The sequence below is a fragment of the Tamandua tetradactyla genome, chromosome 9 (genome assembly GCF_023851605.1).
Source record: "Tamandua tetradactyla isolate mTamTet1 chromosome 9, mTamTet1.pri, whole genome shotgun sequence".
In the NCBI taxonomy this organism is placed as follows: Eukaryota; Metazoa; Chordata; class Mammalia; order Pilosa; family Myrmecophagidae; genus Tamandua; species Tamandua tetradactyla.
In genome coordinates, this window is record NC_135335.1 from 18190564 (window position 1) to 18217890 (window position 27327).

Genomic DNA, 27327 nt, shown 5'->3' on the forward strand with positions numbered 1-27327 from the left:
TATTGCAGTGCAGGTATAGGCACAGGTTGGACATGCTACACTGATGCCTGTGCATGTGGGCACAGAGTGAGGATGTGGCTGTATGGATACATGGGTCTGGAGTTAGGGTCTTGGTGTGTGATGTTCTGGGTGTGGGGCTTTTGTGTACATGTGAAGAGCTAAGGGCAGTGACTTGGCATTACACCTGAATGGGCAGGGGTTGGACATGCCTGGATGTGCAAGTCAGAGTTTTCCCAGAGCTGGAGAGTGTGACTGGGGGTCATGTGCATGTGTGGATCTTGGAGTGCCATAAACTGATGTACCCATGTGCAGAGCTCAGGGGGTGCATGGTGAGGCTGTATGGGTGTATGGGATAGGGGCAGGTGTTAGCCTGGATGTGGAGGTAAAAGCCAGAAACCTTTATGCACTGGTAACTACCTGCAGGGGGCGGGGTCTGGGAGATATGGCTCAGAAGAAGCAGGACAACACTGCTGATGCTGGAGAGGTGGGTTGGATTTTGCTTGGGGTAGGGTTTGGGGGGCGGGTAATGTACGAGAGGGGTTTGTGGGGTGAAGGCACTTGGAGCATGGGAAGTTGGGGTGGGTGATAGGGTTCAGGTGTGGGGGGGAGTAAGTTGAGTGGCAGGTCATGGGGCTGCACTGGTGAGGGTAACCTTTTCAAGGAACATGGCTTGGCTTACTTCTTGTTCACAGAAGCTCTGGACTTCTGTGTTAGGCTGTTTGCACCAGTCAGACAGTCTCCAGTTCTCTGCTTCTCAGTTCCACAGCTTAGCAACCAGGGCCACTCTATGTGGTGCAAAAAACTCTCCAGGTCACTTACACCCTGATATCGCACTCTCAGTCACCCTTCCATCCCTTTTTAGCCATTCCTTGGTACAGGATTGAACTCATTCTACCCTATTCTGCCATCTTTCTTCAAATCCCACAGGCCTCTTTTGATAAAGAAAATAATTTTTCTTTTCCAATAGAGTCATCTTTCTATCAGTGGAGAATGTTTGATGGATAAATCTTTGGATCAGTCTGATTGGTTTTCAACTATTTAATGTTGAGAGAAAAGCCAAGGAAGTGAGACCTCTAAAAAACACATCTAAGCAAAAGACTCTTTGTGATCTTTGGAATTCATTCCAAAGAGTTCTTCCTCAAGTTGCAAGTCATTAAATCTGAGTTGCCTGTTAAGCAAAGATTCCCCAGAAGATGTGCATCCTCCAGTTCTTAAATAAATTCTCTCCAGATAATAAAAGACCATGCAAATGAAAGAAAATAACTTGTCTCCAAAATTCCTCTACATTCACATGAAAGTTTAGAGACAAAGAATATTTTTGATGACCTGAAGAATGCTGATTCCTTTGAGTCAACGAAAATGAAAACCAGATCAGTTCAAGAAGCAAGTGAGCATGCATCAATTCTTCAGTTAAATTCAAGCAGAATTTCTTAAACAAATATCTCTTCAATACAATGGAGGTATTGTATTTTGACAATATCTAGTGGATTATATATCCAGGGGCAGATCTTTCTCAGTATAAAATGGGTACTACTGCAATAGATACAAAGGATAACCATCGTTCAAAAGTAGGAATAGAGACAGTGGAAATGGACTGTATGTTGGTTAACTTTGAAAAATGGGGAAGTAAGAGCAGAAATGAAAAAGTCCAAATGGAAAAATAAAAATGAATGACAGCTTGGAAGATATGTTTGAGTAGACAATACATGAAGTATATGAATCCTGTTTGGCTGATAGCTTCCCCAAAATAGCAGAAAAGGAGGAAAACTTGTCAGCAGCCACAAACACCCGTGGTAATGGACATAATAAGATCAAGCAGAAAGCATTTGTCTAGCAATATTTTAAAGATAAAGAGAGACTCACTTACAAAATGTTCCTTATATTGAGGTGATTCAGGGAAAAAGAAGAGAGAAGAAAATTTCTTGGATGTGTGTACAAAGAGTGAAATTTATTATGCAGATATACCAGCAGAAATATGAGAAAACAGGTTGGCTTCCTGCTCAGGACACTGATTCTGCTGCATTCCACCCAACATGGCAGAGAATACTGGGGAGGTTGGTTTTCCTTCCTCTCAAACTTGTATGGAGAGAGGTAATTTAAGGAAGACCTGGACCCTTGTCTTTGACAAAAAGATGGCAGCCTTACAATGCAATGTTTTCTCCTAAAGGGAAGAAGCAGGAGTCATAGATGTAAGCAAAATCTTGAGGACAGAGGACAATTTTTTTCCCTTTTAGTTACTTATAGTTAGAGTTCATGTTAAACCTGATTCTTTTGATCTTCTGTAAACTGATTTATAAATCAATTTTCTATTGAAATAGTTTTTAAATGGCATTTAGCAACTACACAATTATTTAACATGCAGATGTGTTCATATTTTATCTCTTGCTTTTGTACCTTTAAAGCAATAAGGTATCTTCATTATGCACTCAAATTTAAGAATGTTTACTTACTTTATTTGATAATATGTAATTATAATTTCAAAAATTAAAATAAATTACATTGACTATCAAGTTCTGGAAAATATATTGCAAAAGTCTAATTTGTCCCAAGCCTAAATCCCAAGAAAACTTTTCCCTATCTCAAAAACCTTTCATTCACCTACTGAAATCTATTAATTAGATTTTATTCAGTTACTTCTATCCTAAGGCTATTCGTATTTTAGAAATGATCTGATTATTATGGTTACTGTTGCAAAGGCAACAGTAAATTACTGGTGTTCTAGTCTGCCAAAGCTGCCAGCATGCAACACACCAGAGATAGATTGGCTTTTAATAAAAGGGGATTTATTTAGTTAAAAATGTATAGTTCTTCAGAGGAAAGGCAGCTAACTTTCAACTGAGGTTCTTTCTTACATGGGAAGGCACAAGATGATCTCTGCTGGCCTTTGCTCCAAGCCTCTGGGTTCCAAAAACTTTCCCCAGGGTGATTCCTTTCTGCATCTCCAAAGGCCTGGGCTGAGCTGTGAGCACTGAGATGAGGTATGCTGAACTGCTTGGGCTGTGCTATGTTGAGCTCTCTCACTTAAGCTTCCAGCCAACTAAATAAAACATCATTCATTGCAACAGGCACACTTCCTAGTTGACTACAGATTAATCAGCAACAGATGAGGTTCACATGCCATTGGCTCCTGTCCACAGCCATAGAATTAGGCACCTTCACCTGGTCAAGTTGACACCTGAACTTAACTACTACATGTCCACCCCTTGCCAACTTGGCAGCTACACACATCACTGTAAATGATATTAAAGTGACAAAAATTTTCTTCTGGCTGCCTACCTATGAATCTCAAAACAAATTAGCTGGTGACAATATGCAAAGGAGGGCAGTCACAGGATACAGGTTTTCATTTCCATAGGGAGAAATTAGAAGGAATACAGGAGTCACAAAGCCCAAACAGTTCTGAAAACCTGCAGGGCAAACTCCACTGGATTTCAAAGTCTGAAAGCCATTTATCCTTCAGCTTCAGAAAGTGGCAGTCCCACCCTTTCCAAGGGCCTAGGAAGTAGCCTTCCTCTTCCTGAATCAACCTCAGGAGAAAATGAGGAGACCATCTTTTCTTTTGTCTCCACCCTTTCCAAGCATCAGGGCCACACCTGAGCTCTCTGCCATTTCTGGACACATGCTCAACCCCTCCATGTGGTAGCAGCCCAGCTCTCCCCATCCCCCAAGGAGCATTTTGTACCTTCTCTAATGTCTGAGGCTTGCATAACTCTTCCACTGCAATGAGGTGGGAGACTCATCATCCCTTCAGGAAAAAGTCATGTACATGGGTGGGTCCACTCTCCTGGCCTGAGGTTTCCTGACTACAGACCTGAACGTCCATGGTTCTTACTCTGAAAACTCCAATTTGTCCCTTTTGTGTCCCCCTTTGCCCAGATTGGCAGTGGCTCCATTTACACAAACAGTCTCTTCAAGCAGTCCAGGACTTCTCCATCACTTTCTTCTCAGTTCCTCCAAAATCTTCCCCTTATCCATCCAAAGAACTGGTCCAAAATGACCAGTATTTGCAAACTGCAGCAGTACTCCACTTCCCTGATACCAATTCTGTTCTAGTCTGCCAAGCTGCCAACATGCAACACACTAAAGAAGGATTGGCTTTTAATAAAAGGAGATTTACTTAGTTAAAAATGTATAGTTCTTCAGAGGAAAGGCAGCTAACTTTCAACTGAGGTTCTTTCTTACACAGGAAGGCACAGGGTGATCTCTGCTGGCCTTCTCTCCAGGCCTCTGGGTTCCAACAACTTTCCCCAGGGTGATTCCTTTCTGCATCTCCAAAGGCCTGGGTTAAGCTGTGAGTGATGAGATGAGGTATGCTGAGCTGCTTGGGCTGCGCTACATTGAGCTCTCTCATTTAAGCTCCCAGCCAATTAGATCAGATATCATTCATTGCAGCAGGCATGCCCCCTAGCCAAATGCAGATGCAATTGGCAACTGATAAGGTTCATATGCCATTGTCTCCTGTTCACAGCAGTAGAATTAGGCACTAATTCTAAAAGTATAAAAGTACTTTTTTTCATGAGCAGGCTTTGAGCAACGAACCTGGGTCCTGGCATGGCAGATGAGAACTCTGTCTGCTGAGCCACAGTGGCCCTTATTTCTTTTTTTACAACAGTTTCAATAGAGCTCTTTAAGAATTTGTTTGTTATGTTGCTATTACCATCCAGATGTCTGAGAATAAACATTTAATAGGCTGGCAGGCACAAGAAACAGAAACACAGCAGTACATTTGAGAGGGGCAAATAAAGAATTAAATATACATTATACCTTTCCTGTCCTTTTGCAGAACAATCATTAAGCCATTCTCGCACCATTTCTCCCATGATTTTAAATCATATTGAGTCCACACTGTGTTACAGAAATAAAACTTTTCCTCATAGGCTCATTACTAAAATCTTTCCAAGTTTTCAATAAATCCCAAACATTCCTGTTTTAAAGAAGGTCTGTAATCGGCAACAAATTAGGAAAACTTAACCAATATGAATTCAGTAAGACATTAACTAATAAATTAAAAGGCTCTCGACACTTACTGCATATTTAAGAAGTTCAGTTCATTCTACCTTTTGGTGTTGGCTTGATTCTCATAATGGTAGCAGGTTGGCTGCAGTTACCTAGAAGTTGTTTCCAGAGAAGAGCATGTCCAGAGGAAGAAGAAAAAACATCTCCGCCAGTGGGTCCTCATAAAAATGGAGAAGTGTTTTCCAGATACACTTTCTTTCTTCCCAAAACAGACTTCCACACTAGTATTATTGGCCAGAACTGGGCCTCATGTCCATTCCTAAATCACTTACTGGCTGAGTGAGTAAGAATGCCTTTAGAATAAATTTCATCAGCACTTGAATGAGTGTCAGACCAAAACTGACTGTCAGCCTTAATAGAACAATTGGCATATATAAATTATCACTGTGACATTGTGTGGTATAAACATTCATGTGTGTTTTAGTAAAACCACTTTCTTATGCAAAAAACAGACTGCATTTTTTTCATTGCAGTTTTAGAGCAAAACTAATCCACATAGGCAGAAGAGGGAAGTCCACAGATCAGTCACACACTGAGGCTCATAGTTATTCATCCAGCAACTATAAGCTAAGAAAATAGCCTGGTCAGGACCATCTTACCTCAAGATAATGCTCAGCCTGGCATGTAATTGTCAATGAGACATTTTTAGACTCTATTTCATTGAAGCAGCATGTATTCATTTCTTTTTAAAATAAGAAATTGGTCTATTATAGAAAAATTAATAAAAGTCAAATATCAGTAGGCTTTAGGTAAAATAAATTCTTCTTCAGGTCAATTAAAATGTGCAAGTAAAATTGTATTTTAGGATTTCAGTTTTGGGATATGTAATTTCTCAGTTTTGCCCTCAAATCTGACATATTACAATGTAAGTTTTAAAACTACAATCTAATTGTAGCTTGGAAATGAAAGGAAAAGTGATATTCTCATGCATACATTTCTGTATATATGTTTTGGTATAAGGTCTTGGAAAATTAAAAAATTTGTTTCAAAGAGGACACTTTTTCATTCTCTCTTTTCATTTTATTTTTTCATTTGCAAATGGAGATAACCAAGAAGAGGAGGAATATATGTGCCAAGAATGGATTGAGAAAAAGTTGAAGAAAAAAGTCAAAATAAACATTATTTCAAGTCAACTTTATTGAAAGCTGAAGAAAAGAGCTTAAGACTTCCTTATAAATAAGAGGCAACTAAAATCATGGCTTTATTAGAAATGACAGAATCTTGGAAGATTGATAAAAATTCTGTAGCAGTGAAAAGGTGCCTGTAAGATTTAGAATAGCACAACTGGTTTAACCTTGATTCTCTATGTTGGGAAGAGTTGCCATGGTGATTTTATCTTTTAGGCATCTGTGGACATGAGCTTTGCAATGGTTACTATCTAATGTCTGAGATTTCCCATCCCTCAGGTAATCATCACATATTTCAAAAACATTTAATATCTCTTCATTTCTTCTTCCTGAGAAAAAACTATATTCTCCTCCAGACTGATTCATGTCTTTCATAAGTAAGCAGCATTACAGGATTTTCTGTAAGAATATATATGTGAAGAGTCATGGCAATAGTATTATTGACAGTGAGAATAAGTAATTTACATTGCCCTGTCCATGTTTTCAATTATGTCTCTAAACTGAACTGTGCTGTTCTAGAGATCTTCTGTAAGAAATTCTTGTAAGAATATGCAGGTGCTTTCCCTGATTGTTAACATTCTGCCCATATCCAGCTGGTGATCACCCATAGAATTTTACCTCTGTTTCTCTCATGCCATAATTACCTCTTGTCTTGCATTAAACCTCCATGAACACATTTTTCATCTTTCTACTGGGTTGTAGACCCTTTAAGAACAAATTTGCAGTCTTCAACCCCCAAGTACACTGCTTTGCAATGGATAGTTATTAAAAAATATAATTAATGCAACAATCAATGCATTTTAGTGAGGAATTATAGTGCAGCTGTTAAACATGTAGATCTGGAGCTAGAGTACTTTGATTTAAATCCTACTTTTGCCCTTTGTAGGTGATGTGACTTTGGGTTGATCACTTCTCTGAGTCACAGTTGCCTCATCTGCAAAATGTTAATAAAAGTGCATATCTTTTAGGGATACTGGGAAAAGTAATATGAGATAAAACATTAAAGAATTTAGAATTGTGTCTGGAACATAGTAAACAGTCGATAAGCGTTAGTTATATAATGCAATGCCTTGCTTTTCAGGCAAATTAAATCATAAATGTGGTACAAAAAGTGTAAGCAAACCAAATAACTTGCTTGTTGTTTTAGGAAAAAAGCACGTTTCTGGTAATATTGTGGAGCATATGTTCAGGGAAACCACTAAAAATACAAAGTGAAATCTAAATTCATCACTTTTTTTGATTCACAGATCCAGTGAGAAAGCAAAGAACTTTCCCAAAGCAAAAAAAAAAAAAAAAAATGACAAGAAAGCATCAACCTCAGAGCATATGCATTTGGATGCAGAATTTGCCTGGGAGAGCTCTACTAATCCCTGACGGTGTAAGGTTTGGATTTTAATGAGTATGGATATAAATAGCAGGAGCAAAAGAACACATGAGATTGGGTCAGAGACAGCTCTTTGCCCTACAAAAATCAGGTATTTACAAATTGAGCAAACTAGACAAACACTTATCCCACAGAATGAGACAGAGATATGCACATCTCTCTTAAGCTCAGACTGGGAGGGGCAGCAAAAAGGTTAAAAGAAAAGTCTTCACTGACAATTCTTAACTTTAAATTCAGATTGACATAGTTGTGTAGCATAAATCTTATTACTCTTTTAGCCGCCCCCAAAGCTTCAAATAAAAAAATTTGTTTAAATGGTTTCTGGGTGGATACTGCCCCCAAGGAATGTGAAAGAAACAAACTAAGTGTTTTTCTGAAGGAACATTTTAAACTCAGGCTCAATGACTCCATCCGATAAAGGAACATTAACTCACCTCAAAAATGACTGAATAGGGCGGGCTGCGGTGGCTCAGCGGGCAAGGGTGCTTGCCTGCCATGCCGGAGGACCCCGGTTCGATTCCCGGCCCCAGCCCATGTAAAAAACAAACAAACAAACAAAATATAATAAAATAAGAAAATGTTTAAAGATGTTTCCCTTCCATCCTTCCTTCCTTCTAAAAAAAAAAAAAATGACTGAATAAACCACAGAGAAAATTACCATGGACAAAGGTCCTTGTGCAGGTTTGAAACTGTTGTGAAACTCAGAAAAGCTATCTTCTTTAGTGCTCACTCAATATTTTGGGATGGGATATTTTGGTTACATTATTTCCATGGAGATCCATCCAATTTTAAACCTTTGATCAGGTAGTTCCAATGGAGACCCATTCAAGGTGGGTCACTTACTACAGCCCTTCAAAAAGGAATCATTTTGGAAAGAGTTTCTGAGCTAGCACAGGCAGAGGCATTTAGAGATGAAGAAAGAAATTGTCACTGGAGAAGCTGTTTGAAATGAGAAGAAAAAGACTCCAGAGGATGCCAGCCACATGCCTTCCTAGATGACAGAGGTGTTCCAGTCTCTTGAGTCAAGGTGTCTTTACCTGGATGCCTTAGTTTGGACATTTTCTTAACCTTAGAACTGTAAACTTGCAACTTAATAAATTCCCTTTTAAAAATCATTCTATTTCTAGAATATTGTTTTCTGGCAGCATTAGCTAACTAATGCAGTCAGCAATAACATCAAACTGTAGAATCAGATCTGTGATCTGTAAGTCTACTGATATCTAAATTGTTAGAGAATATTTTAAAATATATTTGAAAAGTTCAAATAGAGGTTGATGTTGAAAGTATGATGAAGGAACAGGAGACTACCACAACATGGAAAAGAACGAAATGGAACCCAAAAAATCCCAAAATATTCTGATTGAAATTTGAAACTCTGACACTATGGGTGACATAGCCAGGAATCATGACTAAAAGTTAAGATTCAAACCAGACCATGCTTCTCAGAATTTTCTCCTCTCCCATGTCTAAACTCCTTTCTGAGTTTGCTTTATGGGCAGCCAGATTTAGCTGCAAATGGGAGGTCAAACAAGTGCATAGACGCACTTGTCCTCTGAACAATCCCTGAGACAATAGGAAAAAAAAATGACCTTACTTGGAACCACATTTAGTTTGGAAATATGTTCTGCTAAACATCCAAGTTCATTGCTCTCAAATCTGCCTTCCTTCCACAAGGAACACCTTCCTTCCAATTTGGAACAACATGTCCATCATTTCAATCTGAAGCCTCATCAAGGGCTATCTTTACTGTCCACAGTCTTTTCAAAGCATTGCAGTCCTTTCCTATTAAACTCCTGACAATTCTTCCAGAATCTTCCACTTATCCATTTAAAAAGCCTTTCCAACAAGATTTGGTATTTTGAATCCGCAGCAGCACCCCACTTCTCTGGTACCAAACTCTGCTAAATATCCAAGTGAAAACAAAAAGCCATTTCAGAGCAGGACCCCAACTCCACTGGTTTGCCAATCAGGAGCCTGAGTTGGTACACGACTCTGTGTATCCTCAAGCTCTATGTGCCCTCTTTTCTTTTGGCCCATCCATTTTCCAGTATTTTGTGCTGCCCAACTCAAAAAGCCTGCTGGCTTGCTTTTTTCCTGTCAATCCCTACCCCTCTCTGTTGGGACAAAAACTCCTGTTTTCTTTAGTGCTTATTCCAGGTTTATGTGTGCTCAGGGTCTGTTTTCAGCAGTCAGAATTTGTTATTTAATTCTGCAATTGGAGCTTTGTTGAACTAAACAATTGCTACTAGAAAAGTCTGTTTCCTTTTCTCTCAGGAAGAAGTCTGTCATGCAAGTGAGGAGGTGCACTGGCCTCTGCAGCTTGAGAAACTTACAGTTCTGAGTGTGATCTCAGCCATTTCACCCATTCTAGAGTGCTGTATGCTGTGTGTTTGGTCACTGATGTTCCCCAGTAGTTGATCTGTAAGGTTTCTGGCTGTTTATTAGCTGCTCTGGAGGATGAGTTAAATTCCATACCTCCCTAAGCCTCCATCTTGTCCCATCTGCTCTCCTGATAACTCTTAAGCTCACATTCTCTTGGCACTTTTGCATCTCTAAGCTGACCATGAAGATTCATCAAGGCCTCTACCTACTTACTTCAACACAATAATTTTAAGCCATTACTGGCTTCCTGTAATCTAATGCCATCATTACAGTGATATTAGAATATTGTCATATTTCTTGGAATGAGGACTCTTATTAAGCATCATTTCCAGTGATAGCAAAAACTGTTCCCTTTTCAGAACTTTTACAATTCATTGTAGTGAAATTTTATTTGGGAATGAAAAAGACACCTGAGTTAAACCTGCCATCTTGTGTAGAAACCTCCAATAGTTACTTAAAAAAATACAAGATATTTTCACTTTTGAAAAATAACTAATGACATCAATGTAACATATTTTTATAGCTTGAATTATGCCAATAATGCCACTCAAACAACCTTCCAAGTTTGGTCATCTGGATTGTACCAAAAATAGCACAATTTTTATCATCCCCAGAGGACTAAAAACTAAATGTTCAATTTGATGTGCACAAATGCAGTTGCCCATTTCAGGGACGGCTGATGAACTAGGAAACAAGTAAAGCACATGCATGTCTCCAGTGAGTTCTGTCTTCTTCATAGGCTCTATTTCTCCCTTTCTATTATCTAGATCTTGACAATACTTGTGTGGATTAGAAGTTGAAAAATTGGATGATACCAGAAAGCCTATGTATTCAGTTTTTACTCAACCCAGAATCTCCTGAAACAATTCTACTGAAGAATGAGTTTTTTATCTTCACTTTCTAAGTATTAACAATAAAACATCATAACAGTAATATCTTAAGGTTCTTCATCAATTGTCATAAAGGTGCCATACTGAAGTTGTGTCATAAATGGGGGGAATAAGGAGCATGGGGTTTTTCTTTTTGGATCATGAAAATGTAAAGTTGATTGCAGCAATGTAAGCACAACTCTGTGATTAAACTGAAATCCATTAAATGGACAATATGATATATGAGCAAAACTTTCAAAAGTTTTTATTGAGATTTTAAAATTTTAATAACAAGTTAAATTTTTAAAATTTGCAATGAAAAAGTTATATTACAAGTAAAGATATTACACATTTAAAACTCAAAAATAAAATAGAATATCATTGAAAATATGAAAACTAAAAAACTTTCTGTACTTTAGGACATTATTAGGTTGGTTTATGGAAAGTTTCGTGGGCCAAAGATCTATTATGAAAATAAACACAAGCACTCAGCTACAGGCTCTCAATAATTTAGGCTTTTTGACTCAACTAAATACAAGGTGTGCTGGTTTGAAATGTTGTTTGTGCACTAGAAAAGCCATGTTTTAATCCTCATCCCATTTTGTAAAGGCAGACATTTCTTCTAATCACTATTCAGCATGTATGTTTGAAACTGTAATGAGATCATTTCCCTGGAGGTGTGATTTAATAAAGAGTGATTGTTAAGCTGGATTATGTAGAGATGTGTCTCCAGCCATTTGGGTGGGTCTTGATTAGTTTCTGAAGTCCTATAAAAGAGGAAACATTTTTGAGAATGAGAGATTCTGAGGGCAGAGAATGACATAGCCATGAGAAGCAGGGAGTCCACTAGCCAGCGACCTCTGAAGATGAAGAAAGAAAATGCCTTCTTGGGCACATCATGAAACAGGAAGCAAGGAGAGAAAGCTACCAGATGACACCATGTTTGCCACGTGCCTTTCCAGGTAAGAAAGAAATACTGACTGTGTTTGCCATGTGCCTTCTCACTTGAGAGAGAAACCCTGAACTTCATTGGCCTTCTTGAACTAAGATATCTTTCCCTGATTGCCTTAGATTGGACATTTCTATAGACTTGTTTTCATTGGGACATTTTCTCAGCCTTAGAACTGTAAACTAGCAACTCACTGAATTCCTCTTTTAAAAAGCCATTCTGTTCCTGGTATATTGCATTCCAGCAGCTATCAAACTAGAACACAAGGGGAAAACTTTACTTGTTACACTAAAAGACAAGAGCAATTTTTATTATCTGATCCAATCAACTCCTAAATTCTTTGGGTCTTGATACTATAATCGCCTACTCCACCTGCTAGTTTCTCTTCTACTTGGAATGCTTTTCTCCTATCTGAAATTAATTTGCCAAACCTAGCTAAACTTCCTCTTATTCAATGAACTGGCCATTGACAACTTGCTAACCCCGAGATGTCTGATTCTTCACAACTCCCTTAGCTTTTAGAAGTGTTTCAAACATCCTTCATTGAACTACCCTTAAAATGTACCATATGTTCTTTTATATGCATGGTTTATCTTTTAACTAAGATATAATTATAAATCTTTCTCATTTTCCATATCCTTGCTGCCAACCTTGACCCATTTATCTAGAAAAACCTTAATGATGGCTTGCATACTGCACAGAATAATGTATTATATATTCATATCTATGGGCAATTACTTTGATCAGCTATACATACTGTTAATCCTATAGGCTGACCTTGGTTAGAGTATTTGATCTAACAGTAGAATCTGGAACATATCATTTGTGCTAATTTGAAAGGTTGTATCACCCCTAGAAAAAACCTAATTTTAATCAAAATCCCATTTCATAAAATGGCAGAATAATCACTATGCAATACTGTACATTTGAATCTGTAATTAGATCATCCCCCTGGAGATGTGTCCCCATCAAGAGTGGTTGTTAAGCTGGAATAGGTTACGACATGTCTCCACCCATTCAGGTGGGTCTTGATAAGTTTCTGGAGTTTTATAAAAGAGGGAACATTTTGGAGAGTGAGGGAGATTCAGAGAGAGCAAAGCAGAATGACATAGCCATGAGAAGCAGAGTCCACCAGCCAGCCACCCTTGGAGATGAAGAAGAAAAATGCCTCCTGGTGAGCTTCATGAAACAGAAAGCCAGGAGAGAAAGCTTGCAGATAAAACTGTGTCTGCCATGTGTCCTTCCAGCTGAGAGCTGAACTCTGACTGTGTTCACTATGTGCCTTCTCACTTGGGAGAGAAACCCTGAACTTCATCAGCCTTCTTGAACCAAGGCATCTTTCCCTGGATGCCTTAGATTGGACATGTCTATAGATGCATTTTAACTGGGACATTTTCTCAGGCTTAGACCTGAGAAACTTATTAAATTTCCCCTTTTTAAAAGCCATTACGTTTCTGGTATATTGCATTCCAGCAGCTAGCAAACTAGAACATAATCGTTCTAAATGTTCTCCACAGGCAATTACATCTTTAGTTTCCTCAGCTATTCTCCCTAAAATCATACCTTAAAGAGAATTCCTATTGGTACCTCTAGACAGTAATTCTGAACAGTAGCTAATGGAGGAATATCTTGGAAAGCAGCCTCTCGTAGGGACCAACCTTATCCTCTACTGTTTAAATTGTTTAAACTCCAATTTCTACTTGCAGCTTCTACTCATAACCTCCCTGAACCTATCTAAGACAATCAGAGGGAGGGCTGCACAATATTATGAAAATATCTAGCACTAACACCAAGAAGAGGCCTGGCTCATGCAGAAATCTTAAAGACCCTCTAGAAACAGACTTCACATAAATTTTGACATATTTTTAAAGACCAATGCTACAATGCACATACCTATGCCTTAATTGGAGGCTGCATATCCTTTATTCATGATGCATTGCCTAATTGGCATGAGATAAACACTCATATTTTCTCCCTCTAATTTCTAGCCATGTGAATAGTTGGCAAGTTCTTCTAATACTTAAATTATTTATTTAAATTGAATAATCCAGGTGACTTGACAAAATGAGGGCCAAGAAATCTTTAAGAACAAAATGATTCTATATATAATATGTAAAGATGAGGATGGCTGGTATATATCAGTTTTGTCAAGTCTTGGAAATTTGGCAAATCAGCTATCAGTTTTGCAAACTGAAAGTTGGAATCACAAGTTTTATTTCACTACAAGAATACAGAAGTGAATACCTGGTGAGAGTTCAGAATCTCATCCCATCATCTACATATATAACTTTTTGAACTTCCTGGAAAATATCACAATTAAAGTAGCAGTCAGTATATAGAATTCATTGTATCACTCCTATACAACCACACATCTCCAGAATAGAGAACATTAAACACAAACAATAAGAAAGAAGTGCACCATGTTCCATGCTTGTTTTTAGTAACTGCAGCAAGGAATTTTCAGCGAATGTATTCAGTGACTCTTTTACAATGATTTCTCACACTTGAAAGTCCATATCTTCATGCAAATCTTTCACAGAAATTTGAAATATCAGAAATGATCTGATCATGTGATTCGATCATATGTGTCAACTAAGGTAAAATTTTTTGGTTTTGATAGGATGATAAGCAGAATTTAAAGTGCCACAACATCAGATATTACTATTGAATGTGACATGGACTTTGAAAATCACCTCCTATCAAAAATCCTCAATGAAATAGAAATGTGAGGTTTAAATTATTAGACTCAGAAGTAAATGACAATGAAAGATCATACCTCTCTTTCTATATTAATTCATCAGGATTCAAACTGCATTGTCCTCGCTTGCTGTGACTGAGATGAGGATATGACCAACAATTTCTTAGATGATTAAAACTGAGACATGTCTTAGACAAGCTTTAGTTAGTTCATGTTTGTCCTTCCATGAAGACAAGCCAAGCCAATTGAATAGCTTTGTTTTTCTCCAAAGGTTCATGCCCTCTCTGTTCATTTTCATCTGGTCAGAAATGCAGAACAATAAATGGTCACCACCAAATCTATATTATGTGGTGTTCAAGTTTGTAAGCTTCCAGAATGTGATATACCAGAAACAGAATGGCTTTAAAAAACAGGAATTTATTAAGTTGCAAGTCTACAATTCTAACTCCATGAAAATTTCCCAATAACAATGAGGCTATAAGAGTGCCCAAATTAAGGCATCTAGTGAAAGATAACCTTGGTTGGAGAAGGTCAACAATGTTTGGGGTTTCTCTGTCAAATGGAAAGGCTGCATGGTAAACACAGCGACATCTACTGTCTCCAAGCTTCTCCAACAGCTTCTTTGGGGAGGTGTTTCCATTCTGGTGTCTCAATACGTTCTGGTAGCTCTAAAAGGTTTTCCAAAAATGGTTCCCTCCTAAAGGGGTTCAGTAAGCAACCACACCTTAAGTGGGTGGATACACATCTCCATGGAAACCATCTAATCAAAAGTTACCGCCCCAAATTGGGAAACAATCAGAAAAGTGCCACCCAGCAATATTGAATGAAGATTATAATGCATGGTTTTTCTGGGGTACATAATAACTTCAAACTGGTACAGGATATATAGAAGGAAAGGTTTCCAAACTACTGGGGAGCTCTTAACCACCAATCCCTAGTTGAAAAGGACAGGTTGAGAAGACACCAAAAAAAGAAGCAAAAAGTAGTAAAGGGCTTCTAAACTTATGTTTCACAAATACTTGTGACAGATTATTAAATGGAATAGCCAGCACTGATATACAGAGAACTTATAGGATTTAAAAATCTGGTGTTTCTGTGGCATCAACTCAGCTACTAATCCATAATGGCATATTGGCATCAACTCAGCTATTGGTCCATAATGGCATATTATCTGTATCAAATTTAGCCCATTTGTCCATACACAGTATGAATTTTATTAATTACCATTCATGTGCCTATTATTGTGAGTTAAGGTCATTGATTCTTACTTTTCAAACCTATCACTCATCTCCCAATCTTTGACCTTGTGCCCTCTCTTCTTTTGCAATTTCTTCAAATATCTTTGATCTCCATGTTCCTCAGGCTGTAGATCAAGGGATTTACATTGGGAATCATCAGAGTATGCAAAGCTGATGCAATCTGTCAAAGCTGCAGGAACCACTGGAGCTATAACTCAAATACACAAAGACACCTGATATATAGAAGAGTGAATCAGAAGTCAAGTAAGAAGCACAGGTGTTGAAAGCCTTGGACCTGCCTTTAGCGGAAGTGATCTTTGTGACAGAGATGACAATAAAACCATAGGATATCATGATGATTAGACATTTGCTATTCCAAATATTTTTAATCTAGCAAGCATGACTGTACAAGGAAAGTGCCCATGCAGGACAAAATTAAGAATTGAGGAATGTCACAGAAGAAGTGGTTGATAACATTAGGTCTCAAGTAGAGTTGAAGTAAGGTGCACACTTGGGGAAAAGAAGCAGAGAGTCCTGACATATAGGCTCCCTGTTCCATCAAAACATAGAGGCTGGGTGACATGATGGATGAATAGAACATGGGTTACAAATGGCAACATATTGGTCATAAGCCATGACTGTCAGGAGCCAAGAAGTGAAGAGCATCATGGGGCTGTAGAAGGAACATAACGTATGTCTGTGAATGATGAGTTACTGAAGAGAAGTACATGGGTGTGTGGAAGTGGGAATCCAAACTTACTAAGGCAATGAGGCAGGGATTCCAGGTCACAGTTGTAATATAGATCAATAAGCATATAACAAAGAGCTCCACTAAGATCCTGGGAAAATCTGAGAACCCCAAGATTAAATAGGTGATCTCTGTAATACTTGTTCCTCCAATCATTGCCTCAGCATCTCTAAAATCAGAAAAGAGACAACGGATTAAATTTCTAATCCAGTAAAATAATATAATTGTCATTTTTATATATACCCATCTTTCCGCCAATGATCTTTTGAAAATATTTTTATATTCTTCTGGTGAAAAGAACCCATATTTTGACTTCAAAGTAGTCAAGAAGTAGCTTCTCAGAGCTTGAAGTTCCAAACTAATTTCTACGTTTTCAAGAGAATTCATAGCGATATTTAAAAAGTCAAGTGGAAGGTAAAAAAAAATCTGTACTATTAGAAACACAGCTATTTGTGTACAAAACATATAAATCATAATCCAGAATACAGTTTACCAGGGGATGGAGTAGAGGTAGGGAATGGTAAGTTAAGGCTTAAAATGTATGGGTTTACTCTTTGGATTGATGGGAAGGTTTTCTTAATGCCAGATGATGATGGTAGTGCCACATTGTGAATGTAATTCACACCGAAATATATATATATATATATCTGAATGCAATTAAAAAGAGAAAATTTAGATTCTATATATGGTGACAATAAAAATTTTAAAAATCTATTGAAATATGCTTCACAAACAGTGAAACCTATGTTAAAAACCATAGTCTATAGTTCATAGTACAATTATAAAAATGTGCTATGATCAATTGTAAAGAGTTTTCCACACAACTGCAATGTGTTAACAGGGTGGTAAATGGGAATCTTTCATTTTAGGCATGATTGTTCTGTAAACCCACATCTTCTCCAATAAAAGAAGAAAAAGAATCATCATCCTATATAATCTAACTCACAATTATATCTAAATTTAGCAGAGAAACTATGTACATGTGAAAATGGACTCCTCCAAGTTCTTTTAACCTTGTCTTACTCCATGTCTTAGGAGCCTTCCTAGAGTCATTGAGTTGATTAAGCTATATCTGATTCCAAACACGTGACCTTCGGTGAGTTTTACTTCTCAATATCCTGCTATATTTTCTATATTTTTTCTAGGCTGTATGTGAGAAAATAGAGTCTGTAACAGAAATGTCAACATTTCCTGATTACAGACTACATGAATATTAGATCTCAAAGAGATTTTAAGGAGCATCCACCTTCCTCATTACATGTAAGGGGCCCTCATGACTCAGGGGCTTCTCCCCATGGTATCAAGTTAGTAGTAGAGCCAACCTGAGCAGCATCTTTCTGTTTCACCACATAGAGAGATGGCAATATACTCATAATTTGCCTATCCCCAAGTCTCACATATTTTTCAAAAGTCTCATGGGGAATCTGAAAATAAGACATATTAATTCATGTACCAATGAGGATTGTTTACTGACTTTTCTCTGCAAAGACAGCATCATCATATGGATGCAAGATTTTTCAGTTAATGAGGGCATTTGTATGAGGAAGGGATAGATTAACTTAATATTAATGATATAAGGTTTTAAAATTGGCCAGCTGCATGACTGAAAAAAAAATGAATGCTTTTTGAAAAGAATTAAAGAAAGATGGCACTGAGCACATTCATGGAATGGATGGAAACCACAACTCCATGGCCTTGTTTGTCCTCCTGGGATTCTCAGATGAAAAAGAGCTGAAATTCATACTTTATCCAGTTCTCCTAGGGATCTACCTTTCTACCCTCACCTGGAATCTGGGACTGCTTGTTCAAATCAGGATAAACTTCCACTCACATAAATGCATGACTTTTTTTCTCTGTTTCCGAATAGTTGTAGATATAAGCTATTATTCTTTCATTTATCCAGGGATGCCTTCAGTCTTCTGTAATGACAAAAAACAGATTTTTTTCCTCGTCTTTTCCACACAGTATTTTATTGTATTTGGATGGGACTAGCGAGAGCTACCTCTTGGACACCATGGCTAGGAGAGACATGTCACTATTGGTAGCCCTCGGTAGTACACAGCCACCATGGTCCCTGGTCATGATGATGTTTGTTAGTTTCTTTAACTTGAACAGTCTTTTGATTTCATCTCACTTTATTGGCCAAATAGCACTGAGCATTTCTTCTGTCACTCACTTCAGATGGTTTCCTTATCTTGCTCAAATCCCTCATCAGCCAAATGCTTATCCACCCTGGAGCCATATTTATGGGGCTTGGGTATTGTGTGAGTTAGATTCAGTTGTCAACTTGGCCCAGTGAGCATACCTAGTTTTGTTGCTGTGGACATGAGTCAATGGTACGTGAACCTCATCTGTTCCTAATTACATCTGCAGTCAACTAGGAGGCGTGTCTGCTGCAATGAGTGACGTTTGACTTAATTGGCTGGTGCTTAAATGAGAAAGCACAATGTAGCACAGCTAAGCAGCTCGGCATTCCTCATCTCAGCACTTGCAGCTCAGCCCAGGCCTTTGGAGATGCAGAAAGAAATCACCCCGGGGAAAGTTGTTGGAACCCAGGGGCCTGGAGAGAAGACCAGCAGAGACCATCCTGTGCCTTCCACGTAAGAAAGAGCCTCAGTGGAAAGTTAGCTGCTTTTCCTCTGAAGAACTAACAAAATAAATCCCCTTTTATTAAAAGCCAATCAATCTCTGGTGTGTTGCATTCTGGCAGCTAGCAAACTAGAACAGGTATTTACTTGGTCTTCTCTTCCCATATGCTTTCATTGCAGCTTCCATCCTAAAAATTTCTTTAATCAAGTTTTGTACCAAGAATTTAACATATTTGTGTCCCACCTGGCAGCTGTGACAGTCTTCTATAGCACAGGCCTCTCTGTGTACATACATCACAGCTCTAGGCACTCTGTAGAGCAAGAAAAGGTGCTGTTGATATTCCTTATTATCCTTAACCCCATGTTAAACCCTCTTGTCTATATTCTGGATAAGAAGGAGATCAAAGATGCCTTCAAGAGGGTGAAAAAGACTGCAATATGTTTATATCAGTGAGAATATTACTTGAACTGGTACTATTTTCTCTATAAAGAAGATGGAATTAAGAATATGTATGTGACTTTTGCAGGTTGTGCAAATAGCTGGGCAGAGAGAAAAAGTGAAAACATATTTTGTTTAGTTGTTTATTCCTGGCCCCATCATGATTGGTTGGTACCAACAAGATTTCTGTCAGAGACAGTGACAATGACATCAGATACAGTGTAAAGGATCAGTTTCCTAGAGTATAACTAAGGAGATAAAATACCATAAAGAGATTGTGCTTTGATAAGTAAGTTCTTGCAGATATTATACATAAAGAAGTAAGAGGAACCTGGGGCACCAAACAGTCTGTTCTTTCTTTATCTCTCCTATTTCTTTTATTTTTAAAATTTACACATTCCAAAAAATTAAAACATTTATAAAATTAAATATATTATGGTGCCTGGGTAGGTCAGTGGTAGAATGCTCGCCTTCCATGAGGGAGAGCTGGGTTCGATTCCTGGACCATGTAAATTAAATATATTAAACACTAGAAATAAAAAAAACTAAAAATAATTTTATAAGGAGTAATTTATTCATTAACCTGAAACAGAGAGGGAGAGAGAAGGAGACAGAGAGACTGACAGAGAGAGAGAGAACACAGAGAGAGACACAGAGAGAAAGATGCAGATGTGGGGGGAGGTGGAGAAAAGAATGGGTAATGTGTAATGCACAGATCAAGGGAGCTTTGGAGGGTTTATTCCCAAGGCACATTGTTCTCCCTACCTTACATACTGGACCTATTGATGGAAGTGAATTCTGAGAAAGAGATGGAGAAAAGGAGGTATAGAAGATAGTGGATATCTTTGAAGTTCAGGGTAGGGAGATTTTGAAATGCTGGTGAGAAATCAAGGTTCTGAAATTTCAAAGCATAGATGTACTGGAGCCCATTCCATAGTAGCACCCCTGGGCTGTGCAAGACCTCAGTAATGACATTTCTTGGTGTGTGCCGCTTGAGACAGAATGCACATTCATTAGAAATTCTAATGCCTTAAGTTTGAGACGAGAGCATCTGAGCAACCATAACTGGAGTAACATAAAGATTTATACTGCAATGGTTAGAATTTGAAAAAAAATTTAACAAAGAATATTTTTATATGCTGGAGATAATGCACCAGGTTTCATATAGATTTGTTTATCATTTATACAACACCCTATACTTCATATAGTTCCAATGCATAGATTTTTTTTTTCTATTCCCATGAGACTTTGGTAGGTAAGAAATTATCCCCATTTGCAAGTGGAGTATAGAGCATATTCAGGCCTGCCATACCTTCCATTGTAGGCAATGATGTATCTCAGATCTTTCATGTATCCTAGAAAAGCTATGTTTTAATCCTAATCAATCTTGTGAGAGCAATGGTTTCATCTAATCCCTATTCAGCACTAAAGGTTGGAAACTTCATTAAGTTATCTCCGCAAAGATGTGACTCAATCAATTGTGGGTGTTAAACTTGAATAAATAGAGATGTTTCTCCACCCATTCTATGTGGGCCTTGATTGGTTTACTGGAATCTTACAAAAAAAAGAGAGAGATTTTGGAAAGTGTTCCTTTTTAAGAATGAGCAGAGAGCTGCAGAACCACAACAAAAGGATTAGAGAACTGCAGAGTCCACCAGTCACTGACCTTTGAAGATGAAAAAGGAAAACGCTTCCAGGAGAGTTCATGAAGTAAAGGTCTGGAGAGAAAGCTAGCAGATGTCATGTTTGCCATGTGCCTTTCCACTGAGAGAGAAACCCTGAACTTCATTGGTCTTCTTAAATCAAGGTATCATTCCCTGAATGTATTAGACTGGACATTTCTATACACTTGCTTTAATTGAAACACTTTCATGGCCTTAGAACTGTAAACTTGAAACTTATTAGATTCCCTTTTTAAAGGCCATTCCATTTCTGGTATATTGCGTTCTGGCAGCTAGAAAACCATAACACTGGCCAAATACATTTCCTATGTTGTGTCATTGTGCCTAAACATCATACACATGTGTTATGTCTTCAAAAATATCTTAAGAAGCTGTCTATTTGAAAGGATTATATCATCCCAAGCCTTATCAGGGGAATCTTGTAAGTACTACTGTATTGGTGTGGTTAAATCAAATAATGCAGTCATTGTTCACTCTACAGCTTTCATACTAGTTAAGTTGTTCTGAAGCAGATCAGACCAAGTATGGTGTCTAAATATTTCTGTATACCTAGCAAATGGAAGGATAGGTCAGCTCCTTCTGAAAATTAATATATTTGATCATGATCTAAAAGTATTTCCAGTAAAATAGGGAACAAAACCTAAGTTTCTATGCAGATGCTACCATTTATCATTATTCTTTTTTTAACAATTAAAATTATGCACCATATAAGCCATCCTATTGTACTATCAATGGCTCTTAGTATAAACACACAATTATGTATTTACTACCACAATCACTATGAGAACAGTCCCATTTCTCCTGAAAAAAAAAATCGTATGCAACTTATATTCCCCTTATCATCATTCAGTTTTGATATAGAGCATTTGATGCAATTAACAAAAAAATATTACAATGTTGCTGTTTAATATAGACCTTCTATGCATTAATTGTATATTTTCTCATATACTACTTTATTATTAACATTTGTAATAGTGGCATATGTGTGTTCAAGTTCATGATAAACTTTCTTATATTTGTACAATTAACCAATTCATCAGCCACTCTAGGCTTCACTAAGTTATACAGTCCCAGGTCTTCTCCCCTAGCTTTCCTTTCGGTGGCATACATGATGCTAGCCTTTCTGTTTCAACCATATTCACACTCAGCGTTGTTAATTACACTCAAAGTTCTGTGCTACCATCACTCAGCATTATGCTACCCATATCCAAATATTTATAATCAACGTTATTAAATATTCTGTACTTATTGTGCATCATTTGCTCAACATCTTTCTTTCTACTCTCTTTCTCCCTCCTTACAACCTATGCTCCTGAATTTAACTCCCAGAATTTGCTCCTAATAGTTCATATAGTAAGACCATACTAAATTTGTCCTTTTGCTTTTGGCTATTTTGCTCAACATAATGTCCTCAATGTTCATCCACCTTGTTGCATGCATCATGATGTCATTACTTCTTACAGCTGCAAGATATCCCATCGTATTTGTATACCCCAGCTTGTTTATCCACTGATCAGTTATGGACATTTCAGTTGTTTCAATCTACTGGCAATTGTGGATAGTGCCACCATACACATTGGTGTGCAAATGTCTATTTGTATTCCTGCCTTCAGGTCTTCCAGAGTATATACCTAGTAACAGGGTTGCCAGATCATATGGCAATATTATACTTAGGTTCCTGAGGAACCACCAAACTGCCCTCTAAAATAGCTGCACCATTCTACATTTCCCAAAACAGTGAATAAATTACCTATTTCTCCACATCGTCTCTAGCACTTCTAGTTTTCTGGGTTTTTTTTTTAAATAACGCCCATTCATATAGGTGTGAAAGGGTATCTAATTGTGGTTTTGATTTGCACTTCCCTGATAGCTGGTGAAGTTCAGTATGTTTACATGCAATTTTATCCATTTGTCTTTCTTCTTTGGAAAAGTGTCTTCCCATGTCTTCTGCCCATTTTTAGACTGATTTGTTTGTCTTTTTTGTTGCTGAGTGATAAGATTTCTTTATATATTCTGGACATTAAACCCTTAATGGATATGTGGTTTCCAAGTATATCCTCCCATTGAATAGGCTGCCTTTTACTTTCTGGACACTAAAATGTATTCAATTATGAGGTGACCCCATTTGTCTATTTCTTATTTTATTACCTGTGCTTTGGATGTCAGATATCAGACACAACCTTCTCCTACAAAATATTTAAGATGTTTCCCTACATTTACTTCTAAGAGTTTTATGGTCCTAGCGCTAATGGTTTAGGTCTTTTTCCATAGTGATTTATTTTTCTATAAGGTGTGAGGTAGGATCTTTCATTATTTTAGATATGTATATCCAGTACTCCTAGCACTATTCTTGAAAAACTATTTTTATTGAGAAATATCCACACACATACAATCCAACCGTATTGCACAATCAGTGGCTCACAATAGCATCACATAACTGCATGCTCTTCATCATGATCATTTTTAGAACATGTGCATCACTCCAGAAAAAAGAAATAAAAGGAAGAAAAAAGAACTCATATATCCCATACCCCAAACCCCTCCCTCTCATTGACCCACAGTATTTCAATCTACCTAATTTTTACCCTTTATACCCCCATATTTATTTATTTATTTATTGTCCTTTTCTCTTTTATTTTTTCTCATCTGCTTATAATTTGGATAAAAGGAACATCAGACACAAAGTTTCCACAATCACATGGTTACATAGTAAAAACTATATAGTTATACTGTTGGGGCCCAGGCCGGGTTTTTTATGAAGCAGGTCTCAGATTGCTGGCAAGGCCAAATCAGAGTAACCTTGAAGTCATGGCCCCTTGGTCTCCTGTGGGATGAGGTCTGGCCTGGGCTGTGCCTTATCTAATCCAGCCTTACTGTGAGAAAGTTCTACCTCTGCAGTTTCAAGCAAGCTAATTAATGTTCACTCTGTTCTCAAGACAATTCTGTATCCTTGTTCATTATGTCAAGCACCTCCTCATTTACTGCACTGCCTTATCTAGATTTCTGTTGTTGAACAGTATAAAATAAACTTGTGCTGGCTCCTCATGGTCATTGTAATTGTGTTTATTCAGGCAATGAACCACCTAGCCCCTGCTTTCTCTTAAACTCTGTGCTGTGTTTTTTCTCAATCTCTCACTGCCCCTTCTGACCCTGTTTGAACAGTTGCTTGAGCTGGCCTTGGCATTATACAGTCCTCTTCAAGAATCAAGGCTACTGGAACACAGCTCAACAATTTCAGGTACTTCCCTCCAGTCACTCCAATACACCATAAACTAAAATGGGGTATCTATATAATGTATAAAAATATCCTCCAGGACAACCTCTTGACTCTGAAATCTTGCAATCACTGAAACTTAATTTTGTCTCATTTCTCCCTTCTCTCTTCTGTCAAGAGGCTTTCTCCTTCCCATGATACCAGGTCCTGGATCATCCCTAGAAGTCAGGTCCCACATTGTGAGGGGGATTTACACCCCTGGGAGTCATGCCCTGCACAGGGGGGAGGGCAGTGATTTTAACCTGCCAAGTTGACTTAAAGAGAGAGGCCACATCTGAGCAAAAAGAGGTTCTCTGGGGGTGACTCAGGCATAATTATCAGTAGGCTTAGCTTCTCCTTTTTAGAAACAAACATCATAGGGGTAAGCCCCAACATTGAGGGCTCAGCCTGCTGAATTGGCTGTCTGACTGCTTTCAAGGATACCAGGAATTCCCCACATGAAGAATTTGAATATTCCTTCCTTTATCCCCAGTCCCCCAGGGTGACTTTGCAAATACTTTTCTATTCTCTGCCCAAATTACCCTGGGATACGTCAGGGCTTCACACTAACCTGTACAAACCAATGAGATCTCACACCATATTCAAAATTCCATGTAATTATGGTGTTCAAGTAAACTGACCATACAACTTAAATTAGATAGTTGTGCTACCCAAAATATAAATTTTGCACTAAATAAGCGTCTCTCCCTTTGGTCTTTTATATTTCTTTGAACTTTGTTTATTTTGAAAATAGCATATACACAAAAAAACCCATACATTTGCAAGTACATTTTAACAAGTAGCTATATAACAGAATTTGGGGGGGGGGGGGGAAGCATGGGTGGATGCTGGAAATTGAACCCAGATCTCCAGCATGGCAGGTGAAAATTCTACCATTGAGCCACCATTACACTGTCCTATACAACAGATTTCAAAGTTTGGTATGGGTTACAGGTCCATAATTTTTCATTTTTTTTCTAACTGCTCCAAGACTCTGGAGACCAAAATAAATATCAATATATTGATTCAGCGGTCATATTCATTTGTAATTACTATCTTCCTATTATAATACTCCTATTTTTTGTGAAAAATAACATATATACAAAAGAGCAAGAAATTTCAAAGTACCTTGGAGCAATTAACTACAGAACAGATTTCAGAGTTTGGTATGAGTTACCATTCCACAATTTTAGGTTTTTATGTCTAGCTGCTCTGAGATACTGAAGACTAAAAGAAATATCAATATAATGATTCATAAATCATATTCATTTATTAAACCTTACCTTCTCTTTATAACTCCACCATCACCTTTGATCTTTCTCCCACTATTTATGGGTATTTGGACTATGGCCATTCTAGCTTTTCCATGTTGGAAGGGGCTGTCGATAATATGGGATGGGGGATGAACTAGCTGATTTTCTGGAAAGGCTGGCCCCTCTGCATTGGACTTCTCTGGTTCAGGGACTCATCTGGAAGATTTAGGTTTCTGGAAAGTTACCTTAGTGCATAAAATATTTCTAGAATCTTATATAACAACTTAGGTGTTCTTTAGAACTTGCTGGAATGATTCTGTTTGGGATTCGGCAAGTTATGATAGGTAGCAACTTTTAACTGAAGCTTGTGTAAGAGTGAACTCCAGTGTAGCCTCTCAACTCTACTTGAATTCTCTCAGACACTGATGTTTTATTTGTTACACATCTTTTTCCCCTTATGGTTAAGATGACATTGTTGATCCCCCAGTGCCAGGGCCACACTTATCCCTTGGGTCATCTCACATGCTGCCAGGGAGTTTTTCATCACCAGAGGTCATGTCCCACTTTGTAGGGAAGGCAATGGTTCACTTCCAGAGTTGGACTTAGAGAGAGAGAGGCCACATCTGAGCAAAAAAAGAGATTCTTCAGAAGTAACTCTTAGGGATACCTATAGCTTCTCTGCTACATATATAAGCTTCATAATAACTAGTCTCAAGTTCAAGAGCTTGGCCTATTGATTAGGGTATCCCTAATGTTTGACACAGTATCAGGTGTTTCCCCAGTAGTAAAATTGAATAGCTGCATATCTTTTCTCCCATTACACAAGGGACTTTGCCAATACTTGTTGATTATCTGATAAATATATATTAAGCTATACTGGATTAAGACCCTCAACCTTATTCTGGGCTCCATGTGATTCAGTTGTTCAAATGAGCTATGCAGACAGGTTGAATTAGGTTATGTGCCACAGAAAATGTAGGTTCTAGACAAAATAAATCTTTCTTCCTTTGGTCTCCAAAGGTAGGTGTGATTCTAAAATATAGACAATGTCCTCCTTACCACTGTTCTGAATTAGTTTAATTCTGACCTGATTGGTTTTGTTGTTATCTCTAAATATCCAGGTTATAGACATATAAAACAACCTCTCAAAATCCAGAAATACTAATTATCACTCCAGACTAAATGTGTCTGCTATAAGACCTTTCAATCTAGACCCATGTTTTCTTATAAGCATTTTCTAGAGGAGACCATACAATAATTGTTCTTTTATTTCTACTTATGTTGCTTTATCAAATGTCTCACAGATTCATTCATATCTTTGCATGCTTCACCACTTCATTCCTTTTTGTAGCAGCACAATATTTGATCAAATGTATACACCATATTCACCAATCTACTTCACAGTCAGTGCATCCTTCAGCCACCTGCATTCATTAGGCATCATGTATAATGCCCAAAGTCCACAGTCCATCAGCACTCTCAATTTTAGATCATTTCATTGTTCCCAACAGAAAGATAACCAATAAACACACCCTCACCAAATAGGAAATCTAAATCTCCCCTTAACTCTTGTCCCTCTCCCCATTATCTACCTCTGCTTTTGCTGTGGTACTGCTGATATTTTCCTGTTAAACATAGCCCATAGCATGTAATAGCAGTTTTCCACCTGTACCCTGAGCTTAAACACTCTTTGTATATGAA

The 27327-nt window shown here is 37.8% G+C and overlaps 2 pseudogenes; one reads left to right on the forward strand and one right to left on the reverse strand.

Moving 5' to 3' along the window:
- Positions 1-304: 304 nt before the first annotated feature.
- LOC143645561 (DNA endonuclease RBBP8-like) lies at positions 305-7049 on the forward strand (annotated as a pseudogene).
- Positions 7050-15689: 8640 nt separating this feature from the next.
- Positions 15690-16567, reverse strand: LOC143645562 (olfactory receptor 5AN1-like; annotated as a pseudogene).
- Between the last annotated feature and the right edge of the window lie 10760 nt (positions 16568-27327).